Below are 22,487 nucleotides of genomic sequence, written 5' to 3' on the forward strand. Positions count from 1 at the left end.
AAAAAATAGCTTTAAAAGTTTCCCCATTGCTTAATTAAACCTACCAATTAATTACCTGCTAAAATTGCTGAGCTGTTCCAGAGAAGTAAGGGAATTCTTAAAGTGTAAAATAAGCTTTCATACTTTTCAAACTATAAATCTGGAGGTGGCTGTTATTTGTGTATTGGATCTCTCTGGTTGGGCTTATTTTATTTGGCTTTCATTGACCGAAACTGCTACCATGCTGTTATTTTCCACCGTATACCTGCAATAATTTGATTAGTATTTGAACTTTTATGGCTCACACTGACAGAAGCCCAGCTACGGAAACATCCTGGAGGTCATATCTGTGCGCCGTTCACATTGACGAGGCACTGATTAGCAGCCATTCTCAATGGTGGCCATGCGGTACTCCTGGGGAGGTGCGGGGGGCATTAGCCACAGCACATTTAAGGAGGGGGGGCACAGACTGAAATCATAAAATATTTTTATGTTTTATTATGTAGTCGATAGGAGAGAAATAGAGAAGAAACCAAAACTTGACTGCTTCACAGGGAAGGGGGCTAAAGGTAAAAAGGTTGAAAATGGCTGGCTTAGAGAATAGAAGGAATGAGATGACATGATAAAATGGGAAATAAACACCATTTATGTCACATAATATCCTCTGCATTGATTAGTAAGCGTCCAGAGTCTGAAATTATTATTTTTGCATTCCCTCATATTACATTACGGTGCACATTAGAAACCCATCATTAAAGTCAAAATCCCCTCGTTGCATTCAAAGCTACCTGTTTGTAATCTATGACCTCTGTGGTGAAGGACACAAAGCTCAATTGCTCCTTTACCATATTGAGTGATTGTGGGCCAACGGTTCCTTAGAGCTAGTGGGAAAGTTGGAGCCCTTCAAAGAAGTTCTATGAGCATCCGTCATCAATGCTTGTAAAATACAACACATCTTTGTTCATGCACAATTTCTCTACTCAATGCAGGTGACCCTAGCCCTAAACTCAATCACTCAATCACCTCATCCTGAGCAGCCCAGTCATTGCCTGCTCATCTTAAAGTGACAATTTGGAAATCCTGCCTCCTGGCATCCTCATCACTCATCTCACCAACCAGGTCATTCCCATGCAGACCCTCCACCAGCTGCATTCCCCAAATGTTTTGAGGTTTGGAATCTTCAGAGATAAAATGCCTCAAGCTCCAAATGAAACCGAAAATTCCCACCAGCCCCTTCATCAAAATCCTTGGAAATAATGGAGGCTCTCCAATTTAGGCAGTCTCCAACACCAAATTATTGAGAAAGTCTCCCAGGATCAAGGATGATTTCCTTCTGTTCCCATTCTGGACCACCACCAGCCTACTGCAGGGGGCAACCTCTGTACCTGCAGAAGTATAAAGGGACAGGACAACACCTGGCCGGCTGCCAATCAGTCGGCCTGAATGGATCAAGCCCACCTGGGTCGGCTGTCAATCACCCTCCGGGATATAAGCCTGATGTTCAGTCTTTAACTTGTATGTGTCTGATTCTGTCTTAACAGCGCACCACAATTTAATCCACAAAATTTTCCCATGGCTGCCATAGAAAACCTCCTGTGCACAGGGAGCCTCGAGGTTGACCCACCTCACCCGAAAGCCCAGACACGCTTCAAGATCTGGCAGCACGCGGTTGAAGCAATAATTAAGGCAGACGAGGGCGATATCCTGGACTCCTATCGGAAGAGATTGGTCCTAATCTGGTCAAAGCTGGGTCCCCGAGCCTTCCAGGTAACCAAAGGCTTCAGCATGTACAAGAGCACAATGGAAACTCTTGAGAACTTGAACAAGCCGCCCATGAATGTGGTCTGTGCAAGGTACCTCCTCAACACCCGAGCCCAGTAACCCAGGAAGACAGCTGAGTTTTACCTGGGACACTTGTGAGAATTGGTCGGACCGTGTCTGGCTGAACCTGAGGTAGGTGTAGAGGCCTTCGTCCAAGGGCTACGTTCGAGGACCAACCGGCAGAAGCTGTTGGTGGACAACATCTATGCCCTAACCAGGACAGTGGAAGTGGTCCAAACCCTGGAAGCAGCAGCCCTGCAAGTCAAAGCCTTCAATTCCGGATTTCCCCAGGCTCCCTCATGACCCTCTCACACTGCAGCTGCAGCCCCAGCCTGAGCTGGGGAGGAGAACGTCACTGCGGCAGGTGCCCGGCACCCCTGTAAGTATTGTGGGTCCTGGTGCAGGTCAGATCGATGATCACGCCAAAACTGCCCAGCTAGGAACCTGTATTGTCCCTGATGCGGCAAGAAAGGTCACTTTGCAAAAATGTGCCTCTCTAAACCTGCCGGCAGCTCAGCAGCCCTCTATGACCTCACTACCTCCCCCGTGGACCCCCTCACATGCACGTGCCGGATGGCACCATTGTCCCCGCGGCGACTTCCGTCTTCCCTGACTTCGATTGCGCAACATCCGGCCCCACCAGCAACCGTTGCAGCATGTGCCCTGATTATCTGCACCAGCCCTCGCCCTCGCCGCTCGCTGAGAACTACAGCAACATTACTTCCGGCTCACTATGTGACGTCACTTCCAGCTGACGTAATGATGTCACTGCCGCCAGCCGTGATGACATCACTTCCCCCAGCGCAGCGGACACGGCTGGGGAAGGAGGCCAGCTACGCAGCGGCTCCCCACATGCCTCCGCCATCTTGGGCCAGGCAGCGCCCGACACGGAGGGCCTCTGACGATGTTGAAAATGATGTGGTCAACACGGGTGATGACCAGGCCACTCTACCAATGCTCCCCACGCCTCCGGGTGCCATCAGCTGCCGCACACCGGACCCAGTGACCGATGGCAATGTGGTCAACAAGGGCGATGACCAGGCCTCCCTATCGATGCTCCCCATCCCTCCAGATAGCGATGACTCTGACTCCGAGATGGTCCTGGCCGCCACCACGCTGACCAAGGACATTCCCCATCATCTCGGGCGCTCGATGATGGATGTGTGAGTCAACGGGCAGGAACAAAGTGCCTGTTGGAGAGTGGCAGCACCGAGAGTTTCGTTCACCCAAGCGTGGCCCACTCCCTAAGGTTAAAGATCCACCCCACTACCTACTCGATTACCCTCGCCACCAAGGATAAGACTGTTGGTACCCTCGGGCACTGCTTGGTCGATATAACGGTGGGAGGGGAGACTTACATAGGATTCAGGCTCCTGGTCATGCCCAAACTCTGTACACCACTCCTCCTGGGCCTGGATTTCCAGTGCCACCTGCAGAGTGTCACCCTTGCCTTCGGGGGGCCCCCAACCTCCACTCACATTGTACAGCACGCCAACCTACCAGCCCTGGCCAACCTGCAGCCTCTCCACACTACGCATCACCCCACTGGCGCTCTTGCCACACGTTGCACCAGGCTGCAAGCTGATCGCCGCCAGAAGTAGGCGCTATTGCGCTGCAGACAGGGACTTCATCAAGGCGGAGGTGCGGCGACTCCTGGCGGAAGGCGCTATAGAGCCCAGTAACAGCCCTTGGAGAGCCCAAGTCCTGGTGGTCAAAGGGGGAAGTAAGCCGAGGATGGTCATGGATTACAGCCAGACCATTAATCGATACACCCAGCTGGATGCCTACCTCTTGCCGAGGATCGCTGACATGGTCAATGAGATTGCCCGCTACTGGGTTTACTCCATGATTGACCTGAAGTCAGTGTATCATCAAATCCCTATCCACCCGAAGGACATGTCCTACACTGCCTTGGAGTTGGATGGGAGCCTGTACCAGTTCTGCTGGGTTCCTTTTGGGGTCATGAACAAGGTCTCCGTCTTCCAGCGGGAGATGGATCGTAGGGTAGACCGACATAAGCTGAAAGCGATGTTCCCATATCTGGATAACGTTACGATCTGCGGCCGCGACCAGCAGGACCACGATGCTAACCTCGAAAAATTCCTCCAGATGGCCGCGGAGCTGAACCTCACTAACAACAAGGAGAAGTGTGTGTTCATCACCACCCACCTCACCATCCTGGGGTACATAGTGGCTCATGGAGTCGTTGGCCCAGATCCAGAATGGATGCACCCATTAATGGAGTTACCTCTTTCCCCCCCCCACCCCCACCTCCACCATGCTAAAGGCCCTCCACAGGTGCCTGGGGCAGTTCTCTTATTATTCGCAGTGGGTCCTTCACTTCTCGGACAAGGTCTGCCCTCTGGCCTAAGCCACAACTTTTCCTCTCCCACCTGAGGCACAGGCAGCCTTCACCCGCCTCAGGCAAGAAATTGCAGATGCCACGATGCGGGCTGTGGATGAGGACTTCCCCTTCCAGGTGGAGAGCGATGCCTCTGAGGTGGCCCTCGCTGCTACCCTCAACCAAGGAGGGACGCCCTGTCGCTTTCTTTTCCAGGACCCTCCACAGCTCCGAGCTCGGGCACTCCGCCATTGAAAAGGAGGCCCAGGCAATTGTGGAAGCGGTCCGCCACTGGTGTCACTACCTGACCGGCAGGAGATTCTCACTCCTTACGGACCAACGGGCCGTGGCGTTCATGTTTAACACTTCCCACAAAAACAAGATAAAGAATTACAAGATCCTGCGCTGGAGAGTCAAGCTGCCAACCTACAGCTACGACATCCAGTACTGCCCCGGGAAGTTTAATGACACCCTTGATGCCCCCTCTCGCACCTGCGCGTCTATGCATGACAACAGGTTGCAGGCATTTCATGAGTCCCTCTGCCATCTGGGCGTCACCCGGTTGTACCATTTCGTTAAGTCCCAAAATCTGCTGTACACCATCAGGGACGTCAGGGACATGACCAAGGCGTGTCAGGTCTGTGTGGAGTGTAAACCCCACTTCTTCCACCACCCCCCCAGGCCCACGTTGTAAAGGCTACTCGGCCTTTCAAGTGTCTTGCCATGGACTTCAATGGGCCCCTGGCTTCCACGAACCAAAATGTCTTCTTCGTCACGGTAGTGGACAAATACTCATGCTTCCCTTTTGCCATCCCTTATCTGGACACCTCCACGGTCATCAGGGCCCTGGGGCAGATCTTCACCATGTTTGGCTACTCCGCCTTCATCCACAGCGACCGGGGGTCTAGTTTCATGAGCGACGAGCTGCGCCAGTACCTGATGGTGAGGGGTATCGCGACCAGTCGCATGACAAGCTATAACCCAAAAGGCAATGGGCAAATGGAATGCAAGAATGGGGTGGTCTGGAAGGCAGTCCTCCTGGCTCTCAGGTCAAAAGGGTGTGCCGCTGAATTCTGGCAGGACACCCTGCCTGAGGTGTTCCATGCCATTTGGTCACTGCTGTGCACGGCTACCAACGAGACCCCTCATGAACATTTGTTCTCATTCCCCAGGAGGTCGGCGACTGGAATGCCACTCCCAGCATGGCTCACGTCCCCGGGACCGATGCTTCTGTGTAAGCATGCAAGGACACACAAGGCCGCCTTCATGCAAACTATAACTACGCTTACATTAGGTTCGGCAGTGGCAGGGAGGACACCATCTCATCCAGGGACCTGGTCCAGCAGGAGCAACCACCACACCATGCCACCCTCCAACCCAGGAAGATGCTGACCGGGCATACACCCCCATCTCCATGCAGCTAATGGGCACGCAGGGCCTCCTTGACCACCAGGGGCCCGCTTCAGCTTTAAGAGATGAACCCGCCCCCCCCACCACCCATCCAATACGCCCAGACCCCTGGTCACCCCTCCACGCAGCACCACACCAGCCACACACACACCCCTGCCGCTATCCCTCCACTTCCCCTCTGACCAGTGACCAGGAGCCAGTCCTACGACGGTCACAGAGACCCCAGCAGCTGCCGAATCGTCTCAACCTGTAAATATTGTGTGTACATAGTTGGTGTGATTCCTTGCTACTGCCCCCACCCACCCACCCACCCCCCCCCCCCCCCCACCGGCCAATTTTAAAGAAGGGGGTGAAAGTGGTGGAACACCACCGGCCTACTGCAGGGGCAACCTCTGTACCTGCAGAAGTGTAAGGGGACAGGACAACACCTGGCCGGCTGCCAATCAGTCGGCCTGAATGGATCAAGCCCCACCTGGTCGGGTGTCAAGCACCCTCCGGGATATAAGCCTGTTGTTCAGTCTTTACCTTGTGTGTGTCTGATTCTGTCTAACAGCGCACCACAGGTGGCTGATCAAGTCAAGTCAAGTTTATTGCAATCTAATTGCACAAGAACAACCTGACAAAAGATTGTTTTCTGGTTCTTGGTGCAAAACACGTAGAGGCGCAACTAGATATAACAGATATATAGACAAACAATATATACAGCATGCAGGGCAAGTCTTCATATATACAAATAAATAAGTAAATATGGTTACTGAAAGCAATTCCTTTGATCATTCAGCAATCTCATTGCCTGTGGGAAGAAGCTGTTCCTCATCCTGGTGGTGCTGGCTTTGATACTCCTGTATCTCTTTCCTCACCGGATTAGCTGAAAGACTGAATGAAATCGTTGCAGGTTGTTGACCTGAAACATTGACCATCCCTTTGCATCAGTGGATTCTGCTTGACTTGCTGAGTTCTACCAGCAGTTTTTTTTTGTTCCAGATTATAGCATCTGCAGCCTCCTGTGTCTCCAGAACTTGCAATAGTATGTCTGCTTCAGAGTTTGGTGTTGAGCTTGTAAATAATGCAACTTATGGTGTAGAGACAATTAGACCTCAGTGTCTAGAAAAGGACATAAACTTTGGCTCATTTATCCTGCCAATGAATTCAGAGGATTTTGCAGAGACAGTTCTGGTGTTTTCTCACTCTCTCTCTCTCTCTCTCTCTCTCTCTCTCTCTCTCTCTCTCTCTCTCAAGATGTCCACTACAGATTGTTGAAGTGTAGGAAAATGAGGGGTGATCCATGCCATTTGGTCACTGCTGTGCACGGCTACCAATGAGACCCTTCGCGAACATTTGTTCTCATTCCCCAGGAGGTCGGCGACTGGAATGTCACTCCCAGCATGGCTCACGTTCCCGGGACCGATGCTTCTGTGTAAGCATGCAAGGACACACAAGGCCGTCTTCATGCAAACCATAACTACGCTTACATTAGGTTCGGCAGTGGCAGGGAGGACACCATCTCAACCAGGGACCTGGCACCAGCAGGAGCAACCACCACACCAAAGTCTCAAAAGCTCATCAAATGGGAGGGATCCTTGGGTTTGGGGCAAGGTTTGAGGTCTTGATCTTGAAACCTTTTCTTCAGACCATGAATGCATATGCCAATGCACCAAGGTCGATGGTGTCACTAACATCTGATTTTTATGGGTAGTGGCTCCTGAGTTAATGGCAATGGTTGCACAACTTCCAAGGCTTGGTTGTGTACCTTTATGAGAGGTATGGAGTCACAGACCATAGAAAAAGGCCTTTTGGCCCACTTATCCATGCTGCCCCAAAATCTGCCTGTCTTTGGCCCTGTCCTTCTAAACCTATCCAAGTATCCATCCAAATGTTTTTAAAGGGTGCATGGTACCTGCCTCAATCATCTCCTTTGGCAGCATGCACCCATCACCCTCTCTGCAAAAAAATACCTCCCCCTAGGTTTCCATTAAATGTCCTCGAGTTACCAATGCCCCTAATCTGGGCAAAAGACTCGTTGCATTCATCCAACCTGTTCCTTCCTCGATTTTGTACACCACAATGAGATCACCCCTCATTCTCCTACACTTCAAGGAATAAAGCCCCAGCCTACTCACCTCTCCCTAGAACTCCCCCCCCCCCCCGCCTCCCCACCCATCCCTGAGTCCTGGCAACATCTCTGTAAACCTTCTCTGTACCCTCTCCTGCTTTATTTTCAGAGTATTTCATGGGACAGTGGGAGCAGGACCTTTATCTTACATATATTGAATGTAAATTGCATTCTCTAATGTTTCAGTGAAGGGAGTCAATGACAGCTTGCATCTCAGTTTCTGCTCAACTATATAACTGTCAGCTACGTACTGCAGCTCAATTGCTCAGGTTAGTTTGGCTGTGACATTGGAAATGAGGTGACATAGCTTGAGGAGTTTTCCATTAATCCTGTAGATTAGCTCCATTCAAGCAAGAAGTTTGATGGTGGTGAGGTGCAAGATTGCAGTGCAAAAGATTGAAAATGCATCAGGCCAACGACACAGTCCTGTTTGGTGCCCATTTGCAGAGTCTCCTTTAGTTTGATGTCAATATTAAAGGCATCTGGTATGCCCAAACATAAAACTGTCCTCACAGTAAGCTCTTGACATAGGGTTGTGTTGAGATAGGAAGCCATTCCTTAGGGAATGCACCCATCAGTGAAGCGCACCTGTGGCAAAAGGTCATCTTTCTTCAAAGCAGATTATTCAGTCAGAACAGCCGAGGATGGCAAATTCAATGCTAGGGCAGTCGAAAAAATGATCCATGAAAGGTCCTCAGCACTGAGCCAAACTATGGCTCTCTGTCATGTCATGCCTCATCTAAACTACTCAGCATGACAACCATTGTCCCATCAAATTCATTCCTATTATTCTACACAGCACGACATGAAGCTACCCATTTTTTTTTAATGAGGACGCTTGAGAGACAGCAACATGAGATGCTGACACAGACACTTGATTTCTATCTGCATGCAATGAGCTTGCTTAAAAGTAGATATGCATTTGCCTTTATTGTGATGAAATAATTCTGAAGTTAAAAATCACATTAATCAGCGGTGGATCGCTTCCTTCCAAACATATGCAACAAGATCATTGTTACCTCGGGAAGCAATGGGTCAGCAAAGTTCAGTGTGAATTATTGTCATATTTAAAGCACACTATTTGGAAAAAAGCATTAACCTATATATTTGGAGTGTGAATTGCCGATTAGAGCTATCAGTCAAAATGGCACGATTACCCCAGCGCAACCCTTTCACCCCGGACTTTCAGCTGAATGATGCTCATTGAACACAGTTACTTCGTGCAATCTTTAAAGATGGCAAATGGGACAGTGATAAGTGCGAATGCCTTACAGAACTAGCGACTGGCGTTCGATGCTAACTTCCACTGTTGGCTACGTGGAGTTTACACGTGAAAGTCTGGTTTGCCCCTGGGGGCACCGGTCTCCTCCAATGACAGGAGGCTAATTAAGTAACCCTTTAAGTAAACACCATAAGAATCATAATTCGTTTATTGTCATACATTTAAATACAATACACATATCCCTTTCAAATCTTTTCCCTCTCTTGCCTCTTTCCACACTAAGTAATTCAGAGTACTCCATCAGCCAGCTCCCCACCATGACTACCAGCCCCCCCACATCTCCATCGGGCACACAAAAACGGTCAACCAGTTTACCTATCTCGGCTGCACCATTTCATCAGATGCAAGGATCGACAATGAGATAGACAACAGACTCGCCAAGGCAAATAGCGCCTTTGGAAGACTACACAGAAGAGTCTGGAAAAACAACCAACTGAAAAACCTCACAAAGATAAGCGTATACAGAGCCGTTGTCATACCCACACTCCTGTTCGGCTCCGAATCATGGGTCCTCTACCGGCATCACCTACGGCTCCTAGAACGCTTCCACCAGCGTTGTCTCCGCTCCATCCTCAACATCCATTGGAGCGCTTTCATCCCTAACGTCTAAGTACTCGAGATGGCAGAGGTCGACAGCATCGAGTCCACGCTGCTGAAGATCCAGCTGCGCTGGGTGGGTCACGTCTCCAGAATGGAGGACCATCGCCTTCCCAAGATCGTGTTCTATGGCGAGCTCTCCACTGGCCACCGTGACAGAGGTGCACCAAAGAAAAGGTACAAGGACTGCCTAAAGAAATCTCTTGGTGCCTGCCACATTGACCACCGCCAGTGGGCTGATCTCGCCTCAAACCGTGCATCTTGGCGCCTCACAGTTTGGCGGGCAGCCACCTCCTTTGAAGAAGACCGCAGAGCCCACCTCACTGACAAAAGGCAAAGGAGGAAAAACCCAACACCCAACCCCAACCCACCAATTTTCCCCTGCAGCCGCTGCAACCGTGTCTGCCTGTCCCGCATCGGACTTGTCAGCCGCAAACGAGCCTGCAGCTGACGTGGACTTTTACCCCCTCCATAAATCTTCGTCCGCGAAGCCAAGCCAAAGAAGAAAAAGAAAGAGAATTCAGAGTACTGTTACAAGAAACCACTTTACCAAGATAAATTAATTAGCTCTCAGGCAAGCATTTACTGTACAATCAGGGGGTCAATTTTCTATTTAAATTCTTCCAAGTTATCTGTCAGTATTACATATAAACCTAATTTCAAAGGAAAAACATTCCTTAACCAATGTTGGAATCCCCACTGCGAATTATTTATTAATGCACAACGACACTTCTACTGTGGGAGAGCAGAACAGATTGATGATTTCTGTTCTAAATGTTCTGCCACTCATTTGTATTCTTCAACGACCAAACTCGGTTTGATGTTCTAAGACAGTTTAGATTAATACCCATCACTCTCACTAAATTGAAGAGAATTGGCTTGATTTGGATCGAGAATGCACCAATGCAATCTCAACCATTTTTTTAATGACCCTTCAGAGATAAGAGCATCATTCAGACTAATGATTTGACAGGATGCAATTTCCCACAAGAAATCCACAAATCTTTGTTTTCTGTACCACCACAATTTATTGCTAGGATTCTACTACTCTGCTCTAAAGATCCCACTGGTGGTGGAAATGTCTGATCAAGAAATTGCTTATCAAAATAAATGGACTTGTCCAAGAATTAATATATAAATGAAAAGTCTTTCATTGATTTCACCCATCCAAATCCCTACACCCGTAATCCTTGGGAAACTTAGTGTTCCTCTAATCCTGGCATCTCCTGTGTCACTCAACATGCTGCCTCAAATAATGGATGTTCTACTTTTAGCTATCTGCACCCCAATCTTCAAAATTCTTCCCTTGTCTCTCCAACTCACTCCTGAATTAAGAATGCTTCTTAGCATTTGGCCCTTTAATGAAGATTTTGGCCAAATTTCTAATGTTTCCATCAATTTTAGTTGATTACTCCCTTTTGAATTTTTTTTGGCAATAATGTAAACCAAACTCTGCATTGGGTAAATCTATCAAATGATATACCTGAGCATGCCACACTGCAGTCTCTCCATCAGTGTGGGGAAAACCATTCTTACCCTCCATGTTACAATTTTCCATATGTAGAAAGAATCAGGGAGACTCTCTGGACCACTGGGAAAACTAATGTAACTTAACATATTCTAATTACACTCCTACTGAGGTGTTTTGAAATAATTGACTGAATAGCTCAGTGGTTTCATTGTCCACAGAATCAACCATATAGGACCAATCATGTCGCAAAGACTAACACGAAACATTAAAAATTCTCACAACTTTAATGTCTGTAATATCTTTTACCTTGTTTTCTTTTTGCTATAAGATTTGATTACACTCACGGCAGACTATCACAAATTGAACTTATAACTTAGAAGTGAAATAGATTTAATTATTCCTAATTTCACAGTAAAATAGAATGATCTTAAAATGGCATTTTGGGATAACCTCTGCCTGAGATTTTGACGTAGTTGAATATAATATGAGGCTAAAAGAAAATCCAAACTGGATCAAGATATTAAGCTTCTTCTGTGTTAAGCACTAGTCAAGGATAGATTTGACTTTTCTAGATACCACCTTCATTAATTAACCAAGAGGAATTATCAGAGAACTGAATGCAAACTGTTCAAAGGACTCTTTAAAAACAGAAGGTAGGCAAATGTCACAATCTCTTTCTCCTGATCTCTCTCTCTCTCTCTCTCGATCTGACTTTCTCACTCTCTCTTGAGCTGATATAACCATATAACCATTTACGGAGCAGAAACATGTATGTGTAGCATTTGTTCCTTCACATTGATGAATGATTTGACAGCTCTTGGCCTGCACTCATTCGAATTTAAGAGAATGAGGTGGGATCTCTGAAACATTTTGAATGTGGAAAGGCATAGACATGGTCGATGTAGAGAGATCGTTTGCAATGTTGGGAGAGTCTAGGACAAGAGAACACAACTTCAGGGTTGAAGGCATCCACTTAGAATAGAGATGCAGAGTGTGGGAAATCTGTGGAATTGTTGCCACAAGCGATTGTTGAGGATAAGTCATTAGGTGTATTTAAGGGAGAAATTGATAGGTTCTTGATTAGCCAGGGCATCAAAGGTAATGAAGAGAAAGCTGGGAAGTAGGGCTGAGTGGGAAAATGGATCAGCCCACGATTATTACAGTGGGACAGACTCGATGGGCTGAATGGCCTATTTCTGCACCTATGTTTTATAATCTTATGATTTTCATTGCACCAGCTCCATTCATTATTGGTCATGGAGTTTGCCCAGAAGTTTGAGTGCCTGCTCTCGAGAAGAGCAGAAAAATTTCTCCTTTCACCTGCTGCCCCTCCTTCTGAAAGTATCATCAGTGCAGAGAGAAGAATTGGGCTTTACATCGAAAATATGGTGTCTGGTGCCCTGTAGTGACACTCAGTCCCAAAAGACATGGTCAAAATTCCTCTGCAATGTTTTAGAGGGAAGTGCAGGGCATAAACATGTCGGAGAACAGGAATTAGTCAAGCTCTCCGAGTGATACAAAACAACACATCCAGGAAGAAAGAGATGCAAACAGAGTGGAGATACTGCTGGAAGGTGCTGATGCAGTGAATTCTAAGCTTTAAAAAAGGACCGTGAATACTTGCCACTAGATAATTGTCACATAAAAATTAAGACACAAGGACACAGATTAGGGAAATTCATATTCATTTAAAGAAGCAAATAATAAGATGCTGGAGACAATGGGAAGATTGACATTTCAGATAGAGCCCCTGCATCATAACCAAGGGTGTGGAGGGAAGAAGTGAGGGGGGAGGAGTGAGACAGAGGCTGGTAGGTGAAAGGGACAAATGATGGGTAGACAGTACCAGGTCAGGGAGGGGTTGAGAAAGGTGAACTGATGGAAAAGAAACCCAAGTGGAGAGGTAAGTGGCTGGTGGGCATATGGAACCAACAATGGAGAAAGAATTAGGCTGGGCTGGTAGAAGAGGGAAAGGGAGACCAGAAACTGGGAAATTAACTGTTTGCAAAAGGATTTTAGTCGGAAAAGGTGATTCCTTTTCACAAGATACTGCATCTAGAAGCTGTATCTATGAGATGGATTCCACCAAAAACAAGAAGCAAGCCAAGCCCTTACAGAAATGATACATGGGGTGGAAAAGACTTGATACCCATAAGGGTGGAATGGTCTACAAAAGACTGTAGCGACTACTATCCATACAAAAAAACTGCTTGGAGGCAAAGTAGGGTCTTAACTGTGACACGTTAGAACAAATTCAGGGCAAAGTCCAGATGACTTTTTAAACTGTTTATTAATGAACATCAAAAGGTTTGTAACGTCCATGGTAATGTCCTTGCTAACTTGGTAACATCCATCATATGTGGTGAAGACCATGAACTTGGCAATGGTAATGTCTATTGTAACGGTAAAGGTCAACAGAAAATATCGGAGGCCTACTCACCCTCCTCGCCTCTAGTCCGCCATTACAGTCAATGCGGGCTAACGACTTTCCAAGTGTGCAATGTCCCCGCGCGTGCACCAATAACAATAAACAACGCAATCAGGCAAATTCTGGCTCCTACAAAGATATTAATGGAGAGGGAGCAAATAGAATTTGAGGAATCTAAAAGGATGGTTAACCTTGAAGTGAGAAAATATTGTATTAAAAATAAATTAAATTGCCTGTATGTTGGAAAATGCTGGAAATACCCAGCAGATCAGCTTTCACCTGTGAAAATGGAAGCAGTGACTTCTTCTTCCAACTGAAACATTAACTCTGTTTTTCTTTCCACAGATCTGCTCAATTTGGCGATGTTTTCTGCTTCATTTTCAGATGTTCAGCATCTGTGATTCTTACTGAGTACATCATGTTCGCAGCTACAAAACTGAATTAGAGGTTGCAAGTTATATCATACTTAGAAGAAACCAAGGGGATAAAAGACATGTGTAGGATCTCTCTTATTTGTGTTAACATAATGGCAGTAGAAAAGGCACACATCAACAGGAAGGCAAAAATGCAACCTACATAGATGAAGATGAGTGGTAAAAAGCATCAATTGTAAGAATAGGTGAAGTCAGCGTACAACTGGATGAGATGTCCATCAATATTCAGTTAAATTAGGAAAATAAATAATTATCACAGGGAATGCGAATATCACAATATTAAATAAGCTGGAGTGGGAGGTGAAGGGGAAAGGGGAAAGATTTCTTGCAAAGTGTAACATTTGCCAATTTGAGACGATTTACCACTGGGTTTGAGAATGAACCAGAGCTTTCAACAAAAAGTATGTGATCACATTGGCAATTGTGACCACAATATAATTGGCTTTAGTATGACTAAAACCAGATTAACAGTTTAGAAAAGATCATTTTAAGTGGTTGAGAAACTGGGAAGATAAAATAGGCAACAAATTAGCATAACAATGTAGAATATATTTAAAACAGAGCTACAGAGTGCAGGGAAAATACGCCCCACTACACAAACAAGTAAAACATTCACAGGACCCAGAGGATGAATGTAGACATTGGGAACAACTATAGGTGGGAGATTGTTCATCGACAGCACACTGCCATACGAGAAAGTATGAACAGGTAAAAAAAATAGAAAGGCAAGAACTGAAATTACATGATCAAAGAGCATTAAAGGTGTAAAATATTTTACACACATATCTATTAAAAAAAAGGTTGCAGTGGGCATCAGGCCATTACATAATAGGGGGAATGAAACCAGGGATAGCAATAGGAAGAAGGTGAAAATACCCCCTCTCTCCCTCATCCGCCTATGGGCCTGTGTGCAATGAACTGAGATTCACTGGTGATGTGTTGTACTCATGGCTGGCTCCGCCCCCAAGTATAACCCTGGTTTCCTGCCTAAACCCTGAGCACTTCTGAAGACCACTGTAAGACCCTACCCTCAGTTATAAGCCAATAAAAGCGTGTGCTCTCCCTCCAGTCGTGAGAGCTTTTGTTTCACGCTACACTGTGCTCCTCCCATTAAACCATTTTATTCAGGACAATAAAAGCGTGTGCTCTCCCTCCAGTCGTGAGAGCTTTTGTTTCACGCTACACTGTGCTCCTCCCATCAAACCATTTTATTCAGGCGCCTTTCTACATTTTTCTCATGCCTCGATGAAGGCCTCAAGCCCAAAATGTTGGTTATGTATCTCTACCTTTGCTATATAAAGTACACGGTTTGACCTGCTGTTTTTATTTAAATCATTATTGCATATTGGTTTTTATTTAAATCATTATTGCATATTGATATTTAACAGGGAGAAGGAGCAACTGGAATTTGAGGGGGTACTAAGGGCAGGAAGGGCTCCCAAAGGGCCTTGGGTGCTGAAGGGATCCTGATCGTATTGGAGCTTTACATCTGGAGCTCAGGTCGCCAATGGTTTGAATAGGAGTCTGTGCAGTTGCAGGGGCTCGAGGAACATCCATGGACACTAGGTCCCGGTGACTCTTTATTTGCCTTACAACAGAGAAAAGTTGATGCTTATCATGTATATTACTTTGTTTTATGTATTATTAGGTGACAATAAAAGGAACCTTTGCACCTTTGAAGTAGACAGGGCGATGAGATATCTGATGAAATAGAGAACTTCGATGTATGAAGTGAACTATTCAAACACAAAGAATAAACCTCCAATTCATCTGAGATGCATCAAAGGCTTTTAAAGAATCTGGGAAGTGAGATCACATGTAACAATTTGTTAGAAAGAGATGTAGTACCAGAGGTTTGGTCGATCACTTGAGTGATACTATATCTAAGAAGGGGTTTGAACAGATTTGGTGGATTGAGGACTACTCAGTTTAACGTCAAACAAAGGAGAGAACGAAGTAGCATCAAGAAATGCTAACAATAAATTGTTAGTATGGATTTTAAAAGGGCAATCAAAACTGAACTTATGAGAATAGAACAAAGAATAGACAATAGTAATGTACCTTGATCTTCAAATAATTTTCCCATAAAGGACTGCAAAAGAAAAATCAGGGGACAAGGAGCTGGGTGAACCTGTAATGATATGCAATGGATTCCTATATAGTTATTTTCATAATAGTTACACATTACTTGATCTTGTAAGTCTGACTGAACAATAATTTTTGACAGCATACCTTCAGCTGACGAGTACTTCTGAAATACATATTTGATTTTTGAGAAATAAGGTAAAAAGAAAATAACCGACATCTGCATGTCAATTAGTACAACCACCTGAAATTGTCGACACCACATTGGGGTTGCAAATAGCTGTTACCTTGTTAACAATGCCTCTCACTATCCTTGGTAAACAAACAAAAGTGCTGAATCTGCAATAAAGGTAAATACTGTCAAGAGTCCCCCTCATCAAATTGTTTCATGAAAGATTCAGTAAAGCAGTCAACAGAAAAACAACAATATTCCCAATCTGTTTAAACCACAGACTTAATCATTTATTCAGGTAAGTGTGTCCTCAACTTGCCATTCAAAATGACTGTGCCTGATGATACACTTGTCTTACTTAAATGTCTCATGTTCCATTTTTTTTAAAAAAAGGATAAGATCTTTTGTGTAGAAGATCTTCTTTTGGATGAGGGCACACTCTAAATTTGCTTAACAGCTGTTGGTTTGAGCACAGCAACTGCTGAACCGAGGTGCTTGAGGACATCTTAGAATGGCCCAAGGCTCTGCTTTACAGTCAGCTCTGCTACACGATCGTGTTCACAAGATATGGGAGCAGAAGCCAGCCCATCGAGTCCGCTCCACCATTCTATCATGAGCTGATTCTTCCTCTCACTCAGCCCCACTCCCCGTAACCCTTGATGCTGACTAATCAATTACCCGCCAATCTCTGCCTTAAATACACCCAACAACCTCGCTTTCACACCCGCCTGTGACAAAGTTCCCCAGACTCATGACCCTCTGGTGAAAAGAAATGTTTCCACATCTCTGATTTAAATTGATGGCCTTTCATCCTGAAACTGTGCCTTCTTGTCTTTGTCTCCCCTACCATGGGAAGCAACCTTACCACATCTACTTTGTCCAGGCCTCTCAGCATTCAAAATGTCTCTATCAGGTCCCTCCTCATCCTTCCGCACTCCAACGAGTCCAGTCCAAGAGCTGACAAAGGTTCGTCATGCGCTAACCCTTCCATTCTAGTAAATCTTCTCTGAACCCTCTCCAACGCCAGTATGTCTTTTCACAAAAACAAAATTGTACACAATACTCCAAGTGAGGTCCCACTAGTGCCCTATAGAGTATCAAAATTCTATCCCTGCTCTGAACAACAGCTAATATTGCATTCGCCTTCTTCACCACCATCTCAACCTGGAGATGATCTTTAGGGAATCCTGCACAAGGACTTCCAAGTCCTTTTGCACCTCGGAATTTTGAATTTTCACCCCATCTAATTAATAGTCTGCCCATCTATTTCCTCTACAAAAGTGCATGACCTTACCCTTTCTAACACTGGATTTCATCTGCCACCTCTTTACCCATCTATCCAAGTCTCTCTGCAGCCTTTCTGTATCCTCAGCACCACCCACCCTACCACCTATTTTAGTATCAACCGTAAATTTATCCACAAAGCCATCTATTTCATAATCCAAATCATTTATTGTAGTGTTGGCATATACGACCCCCCTCCCCACCTCTTTTTTTCCCCCAAAAATTCGCCTTTAAAACCTCCCCTGATCTTATACACGAAAATGACATTTTGGTGCCACCATTTTGGACACCAAAATACAAACTACTCACTCAGCTTCAAGAAGCCCACAGAGATGCTGCGGCTGTTCAGAAAGTGAGCCCGCAGCTTTGCTGACCACTTTTCCTCTGGTGGCCCATGCTTTCCGGAGAAGCCGCCGCTCACTTCTCCCGTGAGAAGGCCACCTATGGCAGCCCCCGCCAGCAGCACAACAGCCATGTTTGTAGTACACGCCGATGGTACGATCAATTGCTTGCCTTGATGGGCCTTGATGATCAGGCACCACACTGTTCAATGACCACACCACCCGCCACCCCCCCATCCCCGAGCAAATTGAATGAGGTGCGGTGGGGGTCCCTCATTCAATTTGTTGAAGAAGGACTCAGCATGGAGCCCGATCACTGAGGCCCAGCGGTCTCCTCAAAGAAAGCGATCAATCTTCTGCTCCCTGCGATGGTGGGCCCTTCCTGTTGCTGTGGTGACTGGCTTCTCTCCCTGCCGCCCTTGCATGTCCGCAAGTCCTGGCACACCTGTCAATCAATCGGTGCACGGTGGGGTGGGGGAAAGTGACCTGAGCCTCGGCGTGCGGCGGGCAGGAGGACGTGTTGCTGCTGTTCCTTGTATGCGAGGAGGCTTCGGTGTCTCGGTCATAAAAGGCTAGAGGGTATCCATTGAGGTGAGTGAAGGTATACACAAACACACACATGCATTATCTACAAGGAGCCTTGCAGGAGGAACCCGTTCGTCATGCTAAAAATGAGGTGGGGGAGTGTCTTATATGCCATCAAATACAGTATATACAACGTGAAAAGAAGTGGCCCAGCACCGACCCCTGTGCAAAACCACTGGTAACTAGTAGCCAACCAGAATAGGATCCCTTTACTCCCACTTTCTGTTTCCTGTCGATCAGCTAATGCTCTACCCACACTCACATCCTTCCTGTAATTCCACTGGTTCTCATCTTGTTTAGCAGTTTGAAGGGTGGCTGCTATGCTGGTCATTCCTGTCACAACACATGACCAAAATCAGTGTCAATTCACACTACACCTGTCTTGATACATCTCCTCACAAAATTTATGAATATTTCTCTTTGAAGGGCTTTTGAAGCAGATCTGTTCCCATCTTGTTGCTGATGCTTCAGAGTGTTAATCTTTCACAAATGGTTTACATTTTAACTAAGGCCCTTCAGGACTTGCTATGTCGAAGCTCCATTTCAGTCCCTCCCTGTGAGTCCAAGGTAATAAATGTCTAGGTACGTAATTAAAAAATGCCACTGAGCTGATAAGAAATATAAACTATGAGGTTATTAGTAAATGCAAAGGCCTCATCGTCACTGATTTTGATGAGAATATAAACAGACTCTCATCCAAATCCAATGGTTCATCAGGCCATGCCACATGAACATCTAGACTAGTTTGATTCTCTACCTCATATCTTCAATAACCCTCCAAATCACTGAACTACCTCATATTCCTTTACAATTATGGGTGGCCTCTCCTACATGAAGCAGACATTTTGACACATCAAATAGATCATTCCAATTTGCCCACTTAATTGCCACCTATGGCCCTTCAACCAATGGGGAACTGGAATCTACACTGCAATGGCGGCCATAAAAGCAAGCAATTGGCTAGAGGTTATAGTGCCAATTGATCAAGAAAGATGTTCTAGAAATTATAGGCTTTCTTTTTTTTAAACCTTAAACCATTCATAGCATTTACTTTCACTGGCATTAATGTTCTAAAGGCAATGACTGTTTAAAAATGGTGCTCACCATTTTTTGAGGGACCAGTTTCAAGGGGTCTCTCTCAAAGCCATAGTACTTTAAATAATTAGACGCACAGAACACGAGAGAACAGAAACAGGCTCTTCAGCCCACAAGTCCATGCTGAACTATTTCCCTGCTTAGTCCTATTGACTTGCACCTGGACCATTGCCCTCCATACCCTCCCAATCCAATCCTCTCTTAAATGTCAAAATTCCCATTCACCACTTCTGCTGGCATCTTGTTCCACATTCTCTACATGAAGAAGTTTCCCCTAATGCTCCCTTTAATCATTTCACCCTCCATCATTAACCCATGACCTCTCATTCTTGTCTCACCTAACCTTAATGGAAAAAGCCTGCTTGCATTTACCCTATCAATACCCCTCATAGTTTCGTGTGCCTCTGTCAAATCTCCCCTCATTTTCCGATGCTCCAGGGAATAAAGTCCTAACCTATTCAACCTCTCCTTATAACTCAGCTCCTCAAGTGCAGGCAACATCTTAGTAAATTTTCTCTGCACTCTTTCAATTTTATCGCCATATTACGTGTAGGTAGGTTACCTAAACTGCACGTAACTATGGCCTCACTTGTTTTATATAACTTCAAAATTACATCCCAATTTCTATACTCAATACGGTTTAATGAAGGCCAATGTGTCAAAAGCTTTCTTTCTACCTGTGACACCACTTTCAGGGAATTATGTATCGGTATTTCCACATCGCTCTGTTCTGCCTCACTTCACTGTGCCCTACCCCAATTTGTCCTCCCAAGTGCAAACCACATGTTCGTCTTTAATTCTTGATATAACTTGCAAAGCTTAATTGCCTTGTTTGAGTTTTAATCCACTTTCTCCTTCAAGAACTTTCCTTGTGCCTCAATGACCAGAAATGCAAACTGAACATAAAATCTGTCCTCAGCACCACACATGCGTATTGTGGCTTCATGTCTGTCACACTTGTCTGCATTAATCTTGCATCGGTTTTTGCAGCAGTATTCATATTATAACCATCTTACAGGAATAATATAACAAATAAAATTTTTTAAATAATAGTGCGCGAAAAGTAAGGCCATGTCTTTTGTTCAATGAATATTCAGGAATCTGATGGCAGCCGACATTCTAGTAAGAATAAACCCAGTCTATCAAATCTCTCCTTATAACTATAGCTGTCCATTCCAGGGAACATCCTGTTGGTCTTTTCTGTACTCTCTCAATCGCTACCACATCCTTCCAGTAATGTGGGATCAAAGCTAATGGGGTGGGAAAGCTAATCTTTTGTATAGTTGCAGCATGAGAAAGTGAACAAGTTCCTGGCCCAATAAAAAAAAAACAAGGCTTTCATTGCATTGCTAAAAATAAATTAGTTTTCCCCAATAATGTTTAAATCCACTGAATAATTTTATAATATTTTGTTTAGAGGAATAGTCCAGAGAAAGGGCATGTTCTTTCCCTCATGAACAAGAGGATACGTGTTGAATGCATCATAGCCTGGAAGGGCAGCTCCAAGTTTTATACTGTCTCAAATTGGTATTGCCAGACCTTTCCATCTCTGGGTCTAAATCCTGGAAATCTATGTCCTACAAGTAGCGTAGGAGATAGGAACAAAAAATGCTGGGAACATTCACAAGTCAGGCAGCTTTCGTGGAAAGAGAAACAGTTAACGAGTCAGTCCAGAACCCGTTACATTAACTTTGCTCCTCTTTTCACCAAAGCTGTCTGGCATGCGATTTATTCCAGAATTTGGTGTTTTTCTTTCAGATTTCCAACAACTACAGCTGTTTTGATTTTCAGCACCTTGGGTGTATCTTCACTAGAAAGACTGTAGGGTTTCAAGAAGTCATCTCACCACTCCCACACACTAAAGATGAACAATAAATGCTGGCCATTCCAGTGTTGCTGAGATCCTAAAGTTGAACAAACAAAATGATACTGAAGTCGAGAGAGTAGGTAGCTTCAAGTTCTCAGAAATAAGTATCGCCATTAACCTGACTTGGGACAAACATGTTGACGCGATGGTCTAGAACAGCCATTTTCAATGGGGGCACTACTGCACACCTGGGGGCCACTGCACATTTAAGTAAAAGCCTCATTTTCCTTCCCCTCATGTAACATAAATATTTTTGATGTTTTTAATGTAGTCGGGTACAGAAGAAACCAACTAAACTTCACCATAAACTTTGAGCAGATTCCCAAGCCAAAAAAAGTTGAGAATCGCTGATCAAGAAAGCACACCAAAACCACTACGTTCTTAGAAAGCAAAGGAAGTTGAGCATGACCCCCTTGTCCCTCACCAACTTTGCCTGCTTGAGACAGGTTAGGGAGTAAGGTGGTGGCCTGGGCTTCACAAATGAAACATGGAAGAGTGGGATTACTGATTCTTTACACTTGGTATTCCTCTCTCCTGATTCTGATGTGAGAGAGAACGAGGGCAATCCATGTTTCCCAATTTATTCTCCTCTCCCATCCATCAACTCTGCCCAATTTTATCCATCAGCTGCACATTGGAGGCAATTTACAGTGCCCATTATGCATCATCTACCACAATGCACTGTAGCAAATGTTAAGGCTTCCTTGATAGCGCTTCTCAAACTGGCAAGCTGCTTTTTTGAGGCCACTTCTCTAGAACATCCAAGTGGTGCCTTAGGGCAGTCCTGAGGAAGTGCTGCACTGTCAGAACAAACACCTCTCAGAGTTGACAGGAAACCAAGATATTTCTGTAGATGTAAAATCCCGTGGCCTCATTTTGATGAAACACAGGCAAGTTCTGCCTGGTGCTGTAACCTAAGTTTATCCTTCAGTCAATAATCACCAACAGGAGATCATCTTGTCAAAACACCCACGGCTGTTTCTGGGGCCTGACTGTGCACAATGTGGCTTAGATGCTAATAACATTAGAACAGTACCACACTTCCAAACAACTTCATTGGTTGAAAAGTTATTTTGGATGTCCTGAGATTGTAACAGGTGCCACAGAGATACTGTTCAGTCTTTTTTTCAATTCCTACAGAACTGCTGGGGTCCGTCTTCTCACAGGCAAGATTGAAGTAAG

General features: G+C 45.3%; 1 protein-coding gene across 1 annotated transcript in view; it reads right to left on the reverse strand.

Annotated features, from left to right (window-relative positions):
• Positions 1-22,487, reverse strand: part of LOC138742667 (sodium/hydrogen exchanger 9-like) — a 391,181-nt gene that overhangs the window by 334,517 nt on the left and 34,177 nt on the right. The window lies entirely within an intron of this gene.

This window comes from Narcine bancroftii, chromosome 9 (assembly GCF_036971445.1).
Source record: "Narcine bancroftii isolate sNarBan1 chromosome 9, sNarBan1.hap1, whole genome shotgun sequence".
NCBI lineage: Eukaryota > Metazoa > Chordata > Chondrichthyes > Torpediniformes > Narcinidae > Narcine > Narcine bancroftii.